We start from the raw sequence: 13,451 nt of genomic DNA on the forward strand, positions 1-13,451 counted from the left end.
AATGGAGTCGCTCCACTTCTTAAATAATCCCTCTCACTTAAATGGAGCCCCTTAAATGAGTGCTGAGAAATGAATGTGTCATTCCTTCCTCGCCGAGGGAAGGCGAGCCCTCACGCACGCTAATTGTTCTCAGCCTCTCTGACCCAGCAATGCGAAAGCTGGACCCGGTCCAGCTGGCCTGTTTCTGATTAGCGCTCACGTGACGACGGGATGCTGGAAAAATAACGGCCAAGGTGCACTTTTCTCAGTTTTAGGGATTTAAAATTGTCTGAGTTTTCCAGGCACACTGTGCTACAAAATTGCACAATCAAGAAACTATATTAACTTCAGTTGTTCTAAAAATTGTACATATATCGAATATGACTTTAAAGAAATTTTACTTTGCAATTGAAGGCCTTGAAATCGGGCCTCTGTCTCTTTAAAAACTCCTGCTCTTTCTGAATCTCTGCTTTCAGGAAGTCATCACAACATGTCTCCTCTATTAACCTTTTAACAACGTTTTTACCAGCGTTGCACTGAGAAGCAGCTCCGATAACGAGGTCAGCAGATGCTCAGTTCCACCAGCTGTTTGCTAATTGCTACTGGCTAGTCTGAAGGAGCCGAGTGAGAGCACAGAAGATCAGAAGTTTGGAAACTGCAACGCCAAGGAGGAGATACCTTGTCAAAGGTGGAGCTAGCACCACCTGGGCGTTTTGCACAGTTGAATGGTTGCCATGGAGATTGAAGAATTTCTCAAACATACATGAACGAATCAACACTCCAGGTACGTTTTTGATGAGAGAATATAATAACATGATGTAAAGCTCAAAATATTTGCTTTTACCGTACACTGCCCCTTTAATAGCTACCAGAAACATCGCTCCCTCTGGCTACTGATATTTGAAGATTTCAAATGTTTTTTTTTCGTTGTTTGTTTTTGTTACCTTCGTGGAAGTTTTTGTATTGTTTAACAATTCCAGGTGTCTGTTCTTTTTTTCTGTTTTATTTAAAAAGAAAATAAATTCCAAAACAAAATTAAAGCTACATTTACAGTATTGAGTCGTGCCTTAACCCTCACTCAGTCCTGAATATTTTTGGTTATTTTTTTTAACCACATTTACCTCAAGCAGTTTCCTTTTTATCACCTCATAATCACTTTACTTAGATACGGGGGAAAAAATCAGTAAAACCTGCTGAGCACACGAGTCGGCGTTTTATCGACTGAAGGGGTCTGAATGTCTGAGAGCTTCATATTCTTATGTTCAGTTGCAGATACTGGAAAATAACATCCTCGTGTAATAAAAATGTGAAACTTTAGCAGAAAGTTTGATCTGCAGTCTGAATACAGTTGTATTCTTTGTCTTTTGTTTGGCAATTTGAATGCTAAGCTAATGTTTTCAACTCTTAACAAAACTTTCATTTGTCAACCATCCAACACATTCAGCATAACTGTGGCTGGACGCTTAAGCACTCCTCTTATTAGAAATTGTCCACAAAGTTTCATTTTCTTCTTATTTTCAACAAATGAAAGGTAGCTAGCTAGCATATCTATCTAGCTAGCTCAAGATTAGTTAGCTAGCTAGCATGTCTATCTAGCTAGCTCAAGATTAGTTAGCTAGCTAGCATATCTATCTAGCTAGCTCAAAATTAGCTAGCTAGCTAGCATATCTAGCTAGCTAGCTAGCGAGATACCTAGATACACTTGGCTAAATTCAAAACTTTATTTTTCTACATACACACAAAAGTTTTCCTGCTCACACCCAGGTTATAAAGGGCATATTAAAAACTAAGGATACACTGAAGAAAATGAAATCTCCAAAGAGAAATGTGAGCTCATTGTTTTTCCATCTTCTTCATAAAGTTAATGCCCCACAGCCTCAAACACCCTGAAAACTCAGACAGAAAACACTTTATTAAAAACAGGGAGGATCTGTTTGCATGAACCGATCAAACATAATAAAGCAACTGAGAAAAAGGAAGCGTGAGCCGATATGTGCATTTTGGTCTGAATCGTTCTGAGATATTTAACAGTCGGCTCAAAACAGCAAATATTTTTACCCAAGGTGAAGATGGTGAAAAATCAGCAGCACCACTCAAAAAGAGATGGAAATCAACATCTACAGTGCAGTGTTAGTAAAAGCAAGTAGTTCAGTTGGTGCTGCGTTAATGACAAATGAACATTTTAATAGTTTTATTTTAGTTACTTATTTTCCTGTGGGTACAGGAGGGTGAAGAGGAAAAAGCCCATCTAAAACAAAACAGACACATTTACACAAGGAAACAGTTAAAACATTAACATTAAAGCATATAAAAAATGTAAGTTCTCTAATTCTGGGTGAGCGTGAACACAGTCACACGCCTTCTGTTTGTACGACAGGTTTTGACCTGCTATTTTAGCCCTCCGGGGGCCTCGCCACCCTTTATATGTCAGCAGCAAATTCCCATAAGAAACCTGCTAGGTACTAACAGGATCGCTCTGCAACCTGCGCCCCGATTCACCCCCCCGCCTCCCCCCACACACACACACGCACACGCACACACACACACACACACACTTACAGCTCCATCCTGCCAGCAGGCTGTGGGGGAATAGTTTGAGGCTGCATCTACAAAAGCACTTATATGGCCTGAAACGTCACATTTAGTCAAGTTACAACAAACTTCAGCTGGGATTTTCTGTCATAGACAAACACTAAGTACTTCATAGTTATTCAGACAAAGATCAGAAAATAATGTATTTTTATTCTTTTATTTTTTATGAAATTTTGAAAATTTTTACCTTTTTTTTTTCAATTCTCTTTGCCAAACAGCTCAACCGTAGTCAGACTGGATGGAGAACATCTATCACCAGCACTTTCTATTGAATTAGAACTTCATTATCATTTTTATCTAAAGCATTTAATTGCAGCCGTTAAGTCTTACTTCTGTTCTGTGCATCGCCTCTGCGTTCTCAAAACAGCAACGTTCAGCAGCGGGAATGACAGGAACAGACTGGCAGGTGATTCGGGAACACCACAGTAACGTGGAACGACCAGAAATACAACTACAAGTACAGCATAAATTCACAAAACATCAACAATGAAAGAATAACTTGACAACAACAACCAAAAACCCTAATACATTTCTTTGAAAAGCAGTATACACCAAAGCATGGTCTAAAGCATCTGTATGTCTTTATTGACAGCGGGTTTTAATTTTACGTTTATGTTTATCATTAAATAAAATATCAGACATATTGTACAACTAAGATATGACTTATCTATCTTCTGGATGCCTGACCCGTCTCAGTTTATTTATATTTTTTTACCCAGTTAAAGTAAAATGCTATCAAAATTGTTTCGTCACAATGAAATAAACTTAAAGCACTAAATCTTAAGCACACCAAAATCATAAAAGGTCCAAATCGTTAAAAATAATTATACTATAAAATGCCACTTTTCCAATAGCATTTGGTTTAAAATCTGCAAAGACTGCAAATAAAAAATAAAACTGGTGAAAAATGAAATATAATCTATTTAAAATGTTTTCTTGTTTATTTGATTTGCTAAGTATTTTATTTGGAGTCAAACAACATTTCCATGAAAGCAGTAAATGTTGCTGTAATTTATTAAAAGGAACATTTACATCAGTAGATTTTCTGTTAATTTATCAAAACAAATTACATTTATTTATCTAGTACATTTAAGAAAAGCTGCAGTTGGCAAAAGAGCCACACACAAAAACAACAAATAATATACATTGCAACATAAATGAAAATATGTGTAAGACAGAAATAGAAACGTAAAAATCCCAACAAATGCACCTTTTGCACCGTATTAAAAACCAGAGAGTATAAATGTGTTATAAGGAGTGACTTAAAAAGCCAGTCTGATGTGAAGGAGCAGCTGGTTCCAGTTTAGAAGAAACCAGGACTTATTGTGAATATTAGATATGAACTTATTCACATTTATACACTCAAATATAATCATCTCGTGAAAACAGGAACTTTCTGAACCTGATCTTGTTGCTCATAAACATGAGTTTTGTATCAGGAGAGCTTGGCCTGGCAACAAAATATCAATAGTTTCCCATTGGCAGAGTCTACCTCCTTCAGTGGAGGCTTCAGCCAATCAGAGGCCGGCTCTAGGAAACTCAGCTTGTTCTCTGTGGCAACGGCTGCGCTCTACCTCTGCTCACTGTCAGTCCTCAGACCATTTCTGTAAGAACGACAGGATAATACCCACCGGTCCACCGAAACCGGCCCACTGCTCCACACACCCCACTGTCATGTTACCCCCTTCCTCATCGCCGTTTCATTTTGGGCGTCCCGATATCATTTAGACCGGCGAGGTTATCTCCGAGGGTTCAAATGAGTTAAACATGAGATAATCTGAGAGTTTGAGGAGAACTGAGCCCTCCGCCTGCAGCAGATGCTGGTGGGGGGAAGGAGTGATATTTGAGCCACGGCACAGATGTGGGAACACGGCTCGAGACAAGTGTGGGTGGTGCCAAGCGTTTTCAAAGCGGCCGGGCCAGAGAACAAACCGCGCTTGTTTGAGCAAGCCTTCCCCGGCCACATGTAAGCACACGGCAACAAACACGCAACAGAGGTACACAGGGGGAAACCTGCTCACTGGGTGTTTATCCCTCTACGTCTTCATAGAAATGTCGCGATGCCAAGGGCGGCTGAGTGACAGAAACGGAGACATGTTTAGAAGATAATCTCAGCCGGGCCATCTGGTCAAGATTCTCCCTGGATTTTCCTCAGGATCAGAGCAAAAACATAGTCCTCCTGTAAGAACATCGTCGGATTTACATCTCTGAAGCGAATGCGTCTTGCTGGCGCTGGTTGGAGGAGGCAGCAGCTTGTACGCCAAACCCCAAGCCAGCGGTGAACCATATAATCTATACTTATCGTATGCTACCACTGGTCACTTCCAGTTGAGTCAGCCCATCTGGAAGCAACGGCAATCCCATTGCTCTCCCAGTTTAATCGCCGCTGACACGGGAAATTTAATCCAGAAATCTTGGTGATTAGGAAAGTGGTTGTAATAGGATTAAACGCGGTTGACACTGTTGTGACATTGCTTCTATAGACCCTACTGCAGAGAACATTATCACTGATGGAGGGACGAAATGTTTCTCAACAGCTGTGTTTCCACCGTATTTGACACTTTAAAAATAAATTTGCTCAGTGGAAACACGGCAATATCGAAGAATCTCTCGGTCGTTGATAAAAGGTTTTTCCGCTTGGATGAGGTGGAGTTTTTTTTTTACTCGTATTGAAACGGTTAATCTCACGAAACTGCAATGGAAACTCATGAGTCACATGATCGACAGCCAAGATGGCAACCGGATGTTGGAGAGAAGGTGAAAGTAGTTGTTGGAGGATGATGGCACGGCATGTTTTTTTTAATGATTTATCACGTGGGCAAACTTATTTACGTGTGATCGTTATGTGATTGTGAAATTGCATGATTTTTTTTTTTAAATTAGCAGAATAATGTCAAGGTTTTGTGTACATTTTTAATGGAAACATAGCTCATGTCTACTTTTTTTTCAAAAAGTGATTGGCCACAAATCTATTTTTTATGTTGCCACATGAATCTCAGAAGATTAGGTAAAGGTCTCTCGCTAAAAGAGAATATTACCCCAAACTTGTGCTATATGATATGAAATGAAATTTGAAATGAAATTTATTCGAACATGATACAAATATAAAAATAAAATAGTGCACAGTAACAAGAAGTGCATAAGAAAGAAGAGAAAATACAGATTTTTTGTTTCAGTTAACATATCATGCTCAAAATGGGGTAGGAAGAAGTGAGAACTTATAAACTCCTACCCCTAAACACTTGAGACTTTAGAGTCCTACTGTCATTAAAAAAAATCAAAATCAAAGTGGCAGTCAGAAGTAACAGTTACTAATATTTACCTATACATTTTCCCATTTTATGCTGGTTTATCTTTCTAAACCCTGACACCAAGTTGTTATCTTCAATACACACCTTATTGCTTTCTGTCCCCATGTGTGTATCTATTGAAAATTACCTCTTTGTACTTTCTTTTGAATTGAGTTAAACTATTGCTTTGTTTTAAATCTTCATGTAACTTATTCCATAACTTTACACCTTTAATTGAAATACAGAAGCTTTTTCTTGTTGTTCTAAAATTGCGGATCTTGAAGTTTGAGTGACCCCTTAAGTTATACCCCCCTTCTCTTTCAGAAAACGTGCTCTGTATGTGCTCAGGTAACAACTTTTTAGATACCTTGAACATAAATTGAGCCATTTTAAATTCTACAAGCTCGTCAAATTTGAGAATTCTGGATATTATGAAGAGCGGGTTTGTATGCTCATAATAACCAACATTATGGATGATTCTAATGGCTCGTTTCTGTAGGAGTTACCGGATGTAAAGAGCTCTTGTAATTAACTCCCCACACTTCACAGCAATATGATAGATATGGTAAAATCAGAGAGTTATATAGAATATGAAGTGATTTAGCATTCAATACATGTCTAGCTCTAGCCAATATGGATATACTTCTACTGAGTTTACTCTGTAAATGTTGAATATGAGGTTTCCAACTGATTTTGTCATCTATTATTAAACCGAGGAACTTATTAGCAAAAACCCTTTCTAGAGTTACATCCTCTATTTGAACTTGGATTTCAGTATTTTTATAACAGTTCCCAAAGACCATGAATTTCGTCTTGTCCAAATTTAGGGATAATTTGTTATGGTCAAACCATATCTTTAACTTACTAATCTCTGAAGTGACTGTTGAGAGAAGATGCTCTAAATTGTCTCCTGAGGCTAGAATATTTGTGTCATCAGCGAATAAGATAAATTTTAATACATTGGACACTTTACTGATATCATTTATATAAAGATTAAATAAAACTGGTCCCAATACTGATCCTTGTGGTACTCCACAGACAGTCTCCTGCCAATCAGATTCCACATCTCCCAATTTCACAAATTGTTTCCGGCTCTTTAAATAACTCCTCATCCAGTCAGAAACTACTCCCCTAATTCCATAGCGTTCTAATTTTTTAAGTAGGATTTCATGATTTATTGTATCAAAAGCTTTCTTTAAATCTATAAATATCCCTACTGCCAGTTTCTTACTATCTGTTGCGTTGGTTATTTCTTCTATTAAGTCAGTTACGCCAGCGATGTTGACCGGTTTGCTCTGAATCCATATTGACTGCTGATAAGTAGCGAATGTTTTTCTATGAATTGTTCCAGTCTTTTCTTAAAGAGTTTTTCCAGGATTTTAGAAAATTGTGGGAGAAGAGAAACAGGCCTGTAGTTAGTGAAGAGGTGTTTGTTGCCAGTTTTATACATTGGTTTGACCTTCGCTATTTTCATTTTGTTGGGAAATGATCCTGTTTGAAATGATAAATTGCAAATATAAGTTAGTGGTTTAGAGATTCCTTTAATTACTATTTTAATAGTTTTCATGTCCAGATCATCACAGTCAGTGGAAGTCTTATTTTTACAGTTATTCACAATGTTTATGATTTCTTCTTCTAGTACAGGCTTGAGATATAAGGAGCTGGGATTATTCTCAATTAGATATTGCTGAGTTGCAGTTTTTGTAGTCGGTATTTTTTCTGCTAATTGAGGTCCTATATTAACAAAAAATCTATTGAATTTATTGACGACACTTTTCAAATCAGTAATATTCTGTTCATTATCTATAAAATAGTCTGGATATTTGTTATTGTTAGCTTTTCTAATAACTCTATTTAAAATATTCCATGTTTCCTTAATGTTGTTTTTATTCCTATCCAGTAATTTATGATAATAGTCCTTTTTACATGTTTTTATAATATTAGTTAACTTATTTTTATATTTCTTATATTTGTTTTCTGATTCAGACGTTCTATGTTTTAGAAATTCTCTATAAAGTTTGTTTTTCTTTTTACATGCCTTTTGTATTCCTTTTGTGATCCACTGTTCATTTTTTTGATTGCTTTTCCTGTTATATTGTTTGATTGGGCAGTGCTTGTTATATAATATTTTAAATATTTTTAGAAATTCTTCATATGCTAAATTCACATCATTCATTTTATATATTAATCTCCAATCATAGGCCAACAACTCAGCTTCTAGAGCTTTTAGTGTCTCTTCAGACGTAACCCGTCTGTAATGCGTCTCTATTTTTTGATCGTCTGTTTTGCACTTACAGTCGTAGACTATGAACACTGGTAAGTGATCGGTTATGTCATTCATTAATATTCCACTAGTTAAATTATTTTCCAGCACATTTGTAAAAATATTATCAATTAAGGTAGCGCAGTGCGATGTAATGCGACTGGGCCTGGTGATTTTAGGATACAGGCTTAAACTGAACATGGTGTTAATAAATTCTTCAGTCATTCTATGTTTATTTGGATTGAGAAGGTCAATATTGAAATCCCCACAGAAAAATAATATTTTTTGATTAATTGTTATAAATTTTTCTTCTATCCAGTTGTTGAATACTTCAATGTTTGATCCAGGGGCTCTATAAATGCAACTCACTAAGACATTTTCCTTTGTCCACGAGTATTTCTATAGTCACACATTCAAACATGTTGTCCATCACAGTTGACATTGTTTCGATCAACTTATAATTAATCTTCTTGTCAACATATAAAGCTACTCCCCCTCCATTTTTGTTTTCTCTGTTCTTACAAACCATTTCATAACCATTGATTTCAAAGTCTATGCCCTTATCACTATTGAGCCAAGTTTCTGATAAGGCAATAACATTGAATGTCTGTGAAAGTTGTTGGAGGTATTGTTTGATGCTGTCAAAATTTGCATAAAGGCTTCTGCTATTGAAGTGAATTATTGACAGCTTTTGTTCCATTTTAATGCTGTTGTTGAACTGATCATCGCTGTAATAGTGACAACTATCATTGCTGACATTATAGAGTTGTTATCAGGATCAATGTCAGTTTCAATATCTTGCTGATGATAGTTTCTGTGTTGGAATACGGGTAACTCTATATCCTCATAGGCCATGATCTGTTGCATGTTTCTCTTTCAGAAGTGAACGTCAGCTATGTCTGGCTGTCTGTCATACATTGTTGGATAATTTAGGGGTACTAGTACGTGGATGGGTGATCAACTTATCATAACGTAGGTAAGCAATGTCCCCTCTTTGACGTGCTGCTTTTAAGTCCGGCATTAGTTCCGCCCTCCTTTTCCTTACTGCATCCGTGAAGTCTTCGTTAATGAAAATCTTAGATCCCTTAAGTGCCTTGGTGCTCTGCAGAATAGTTGATCTGTCCTTGTATCGTAAAAATTTGACAACAATAGGCCTGGGTCTGTCTCCTCTATGTTTACCGGTGCGGTGAGCTCTCTCAATGTCAACCTTATGTTGAAAGTTTAGCTTTTCATTTAAAATAGTTTTCACTTTCTCCTCAGTCTCAGCCCAAGTCTCATTTGGTGATTCAGTAATTCCATCAAAAACCAGATTGTTTCTCCTTGATTGCCCCTCAAGGTACTCCATTTTATCCGTGATAGTCATCATACCCTCACATACTTTAAATATGTCTGACTGCACCGTGTCATTTCGGTCCTTGTGCTTAGCACTTTCTACTTTAATGTCGTCAATGTCTTTCTGTGTAAATTGCAGGCTGGTTTTAATGTCCTGTAGTTCTCGTGTCATTGCGTCCATTCTGGTGTTAGTAGTGTCCACAATGATTTTAACAAAACCCTTAAAATTGTCCTGTTGTTGTTGGAGTAACTCCATATACATTTGCTTTTGCTGGCTCAGCAACTCTTTGACTTGCGTGAGTGATACATAGTCCTCATCTTGTCTCCCGTCGGTCTTGGATCCTTTTGGAGGCATTATTTCGCTTCTTTTTGCCTGTCGCTTCCTTAAGGCTCCTGCTCAGCAGTTGGAGGCCACTGCGCTGTCTCTCTGTGAACACAGACACCCTGGGCCAGACGCGTTGTCCAAGCACAGCCGATCTCTCGCTGTTCAGCTGACTGTGGTGGATAGCGGTACTTACGGACAAGGCAGAGTTTTACCTCTGCCTGTTGTCAATCCAACGCGTCGTTTTCCACTGGTTGTTTTCTCTGTTAGGTCGGTTAGCTGCCGGACGTTGGCCTCGTCCCGGTTAGCAGCCGTGATGTTAGTAAGCTAGCCGCAGCAAGCTAGCCGCACTGTCGCTCTGTGAACACAGACACCCTGGGCCAGACGTGTTGTCCAAGCACAGCCGATCTCTCGCTGTTCAGCTGACTGTGGTGGATAGCGGTACTTACGGACAAGGCAGAGTTTTACCTCTGCCTGTTGTCAATCCAACGCGTCGTTTTCCACTAGTTGTTTTCTCGGTTAGCTGGGTTAGCTTGAGGTTCCCGAACATACCACATAACATACCAAACTGTCATTAGTGACTCTGCTCTAATGAGAGCAGAGTCACGATGTTCCATCTCTTGAATTATGTACAAATCCCTGCTGAATTCATATGTCCTCCGACTCAATTCGGGAAGGTTTAGTCGGCTGTCCGACTCTCCAGCATTTCTTGGTATTATTCTCAGAGTGAAATTTGATGTTTCAAGCAAATTGATTACACGGATCTTTGTAGCAGTTGCGTACGCCAAAGCCCTTGGGTTCTGTAACGTGATAAATTTTGAAGTGTGAGCTTTTTATGAATTTACCATCTCAACAAATTTGTATTTGATGACGGCCAATACATGGGATATTTTCCTTTCTTGTTTGTGTTTGTACCGGAGGAGTTGATGGACTGGGAACAGGTGAGTGGGATGAACAGGTAAATAAATAAAACCAAATCATCTAAAGCTGCTTTGAAAATTAGCATAATATGTTTAATCCCTTCTATTGTTATGCTGTATTTTGTCACTTGAATAAATTTAAGGAATTTAAAAGTTGACAATGTGTAAGTGTAAGTAATACACCCATACATTGTATATCTAGTGAAGTCTTTCCCCATTGCATTCACCAAAGAGCAGGTCCAGGTTGAATGTGAAGTGATTTTTAAGCCTGGCAACGGATTCTCAAGTGGACTGGACAGATATTTAACGCTGCATGATGTTTTCAGTCTTTGTACTCAGCTCTGGCTCAAACTGTAAGACTACAACGCAGAGTTCAATAATTCACAGCTTACGATTCCTGTCCTTGTGATGTACGACCTGCCGTAGCCTTGAAACTACAAAGAAGAAAGAAAAAGCTGGAAGTGAGGAGGCGCTTACCGGAGAAGACAATGACCCACAAAAACAAAGACTTCCTTTCCATTCTGCGCGGAGAAACTTCAACTTGAACTTCCTTACAGTTTAACTGCAGTCATTTTGTGTTTAAAAACATATTTATGTATGCTAATGTGAGAGAGGATGAGTGAACTTGAAATTAAATATGCAAGGAGAAAGGCTTGGAAAAAAAAATATATATATATTTTTTATGTGGCCTTGAAAACGTCTGAAGTTCATAAACTGATATTTAATTTTCTGCCTGTCTTTTTTTACTGACAAGTCAACTTCAAGCAAACAACCTTTAAAGGGATGGTATTATGTATATTTCAGGCACATGGTGCCATTTTATTAATGTTACCTTCAGATGTTATAAAAACGCTGTATATATGTCAAACATAACTTACAAGAAATTTGTTGCTTTAACACTGGGCTTCTGTCTCTTTAAGAAGCTCCTACTCTTTCCAACAGTCCACCTTCAGTGTGTTGTCACAACGATGCGTTAATAATTATTTTGTATATATATTTTATTGCTTGTTGTAGTCAATTAGAGTAACCTAGGTTACTTATACTTTCTTGAGTAGCTTTCCCGAGTGCGAGGGGTTCAAGTACAGATCACAAAAATTGTTGCGCATGAATTATAGATCTAACAATGTAAAAACTTGGTTCACCATACATATTTTTAAAGGCATTCTTTGACTAGTACCCTGACAGTGTGAACAAATAGAATTAGAACAAATGGATGCAATTATTAAATAACATTTAAGTGCCAGATTGAGAAAATGGATTGCGTTTCTAACTGTTGTTATTAAAAACACTTTCTTCAGTACTTATTTATAAAACAGGCAACTAAAAATAGATCTTAATAAATGGGTCACAGTTCTATTTTAGTCCACTTTCTTTTTTCCCTCTTTCTTGACAATCTGCCATGTGGCCATTGAGCATACAGCTAGATTACGGGCTGCATGATTGGCGCCACAGAAAGGCTTTACTTATGAGCTAAAGGCTGGAATTAAGATTACATGCAGGCCTGCTGGCCAGCGGGATCTGTTTCCACTGGCTTGTCAACGCAACAGTGTGTTTATCACTGGGAGGATTGCAGAATGGAAACAGCTGAATTAAGCTAATTGTGGTCGGAGAGCGTTTTGGTTAAGGACATATTAGAAATCTAATGAGAAGGTTTGTCCGCGCGTTCCGGGTAAATACAACCAACACAAACGCGCGAGTCTATCGTGATAGCAACAGAAATGTTTCACGGTCTTTACCCAAAGGCAAAAGAGAAATACTACAACCGCTAAAACCTGACGCATTTTTGTTTACCTTTCGTAAAGTAGCGCCCGGTGTCTTCTTCGGAGGTTCTCGAGTTGTTTCCTTCAGTAGTTTAGGCACAGCGCCACCGCAGGCGATGAGGGGAAACAGCAATCAAAGGGTTTTGATTGCTTGAGACAGTGTGGTGGTATGAAATCGAACCACAGCAGCTGAAAATGTACCAAATGTTACAGTTCTTAAAAATATTCGTCCTCATTAATTTTCTTAATATGCGTGGGAATTATCTCATCCAAATGGCTCCATATATTTTAAACCCATCTGACCCAAATTATTAAGCTACTTTAGCTACTTATTACAAACTTTTAAAACATAAAACCATCCATGTGCACACGAACCCACCCACATTTATGCTCATTGTTCAGTAAGGTAGGGGGTCTGTGATGCTGTGGGCTCCATTCATATTCCAAATCCAATCCAGGTGTATTTACAAAGCATTTTACTTTATCACAAAGATTAAAGTGCTGTACACAATGCATAAAGCACTGCAGTTGCACACACAGAGTAATAAAATACAAAATACTTTAACCAGACATGCAACAAAAACTATAATAAAACTTCCCAAAAGTTCTGAAATCCTTCGTATCATTCTGTCTTTAAAATACCAGGAGTTTTAAATGGAAATCTGAACTGGACGACCATTGGATGATCTAAATCTAAAACATCACATCCACACAGAAACACACAAAGACATAGAATCTGCACACTTTCATCCCAGTTAAGCATTTTCAGTTTAATTTCCATTCCCATGCTCGTAAACGTTCCAATGAAATCTTGATTTGTGAAACATTTATGTAATATTATTTCAGCATATTGTACAAAATTGGGACAAAATTTGTGAATCCACCATTTTTTCATAACCAGATATACAGTAAATTTGTCCTTACTGTGTCAGAAAATAAGATGATCCAGTTTCCAAGATTAAATAAAAAAACATTACAGTTTACAATAGCAGC

This window comes from Gambusia affinis, linkage group LG06, assembly GCF_019740435.1.
Source record: "Gambusia affinis linkage group LG06, SWU_Gaff_1.0, whole genome shotgun sequence".
Taxonomy (NCBI): Eukaryota; Metazoa; Chordata; class Actinopteri; order Cyprinodontiformes; family Poeciliidae; genus Gambusia; species Gambusia affinis.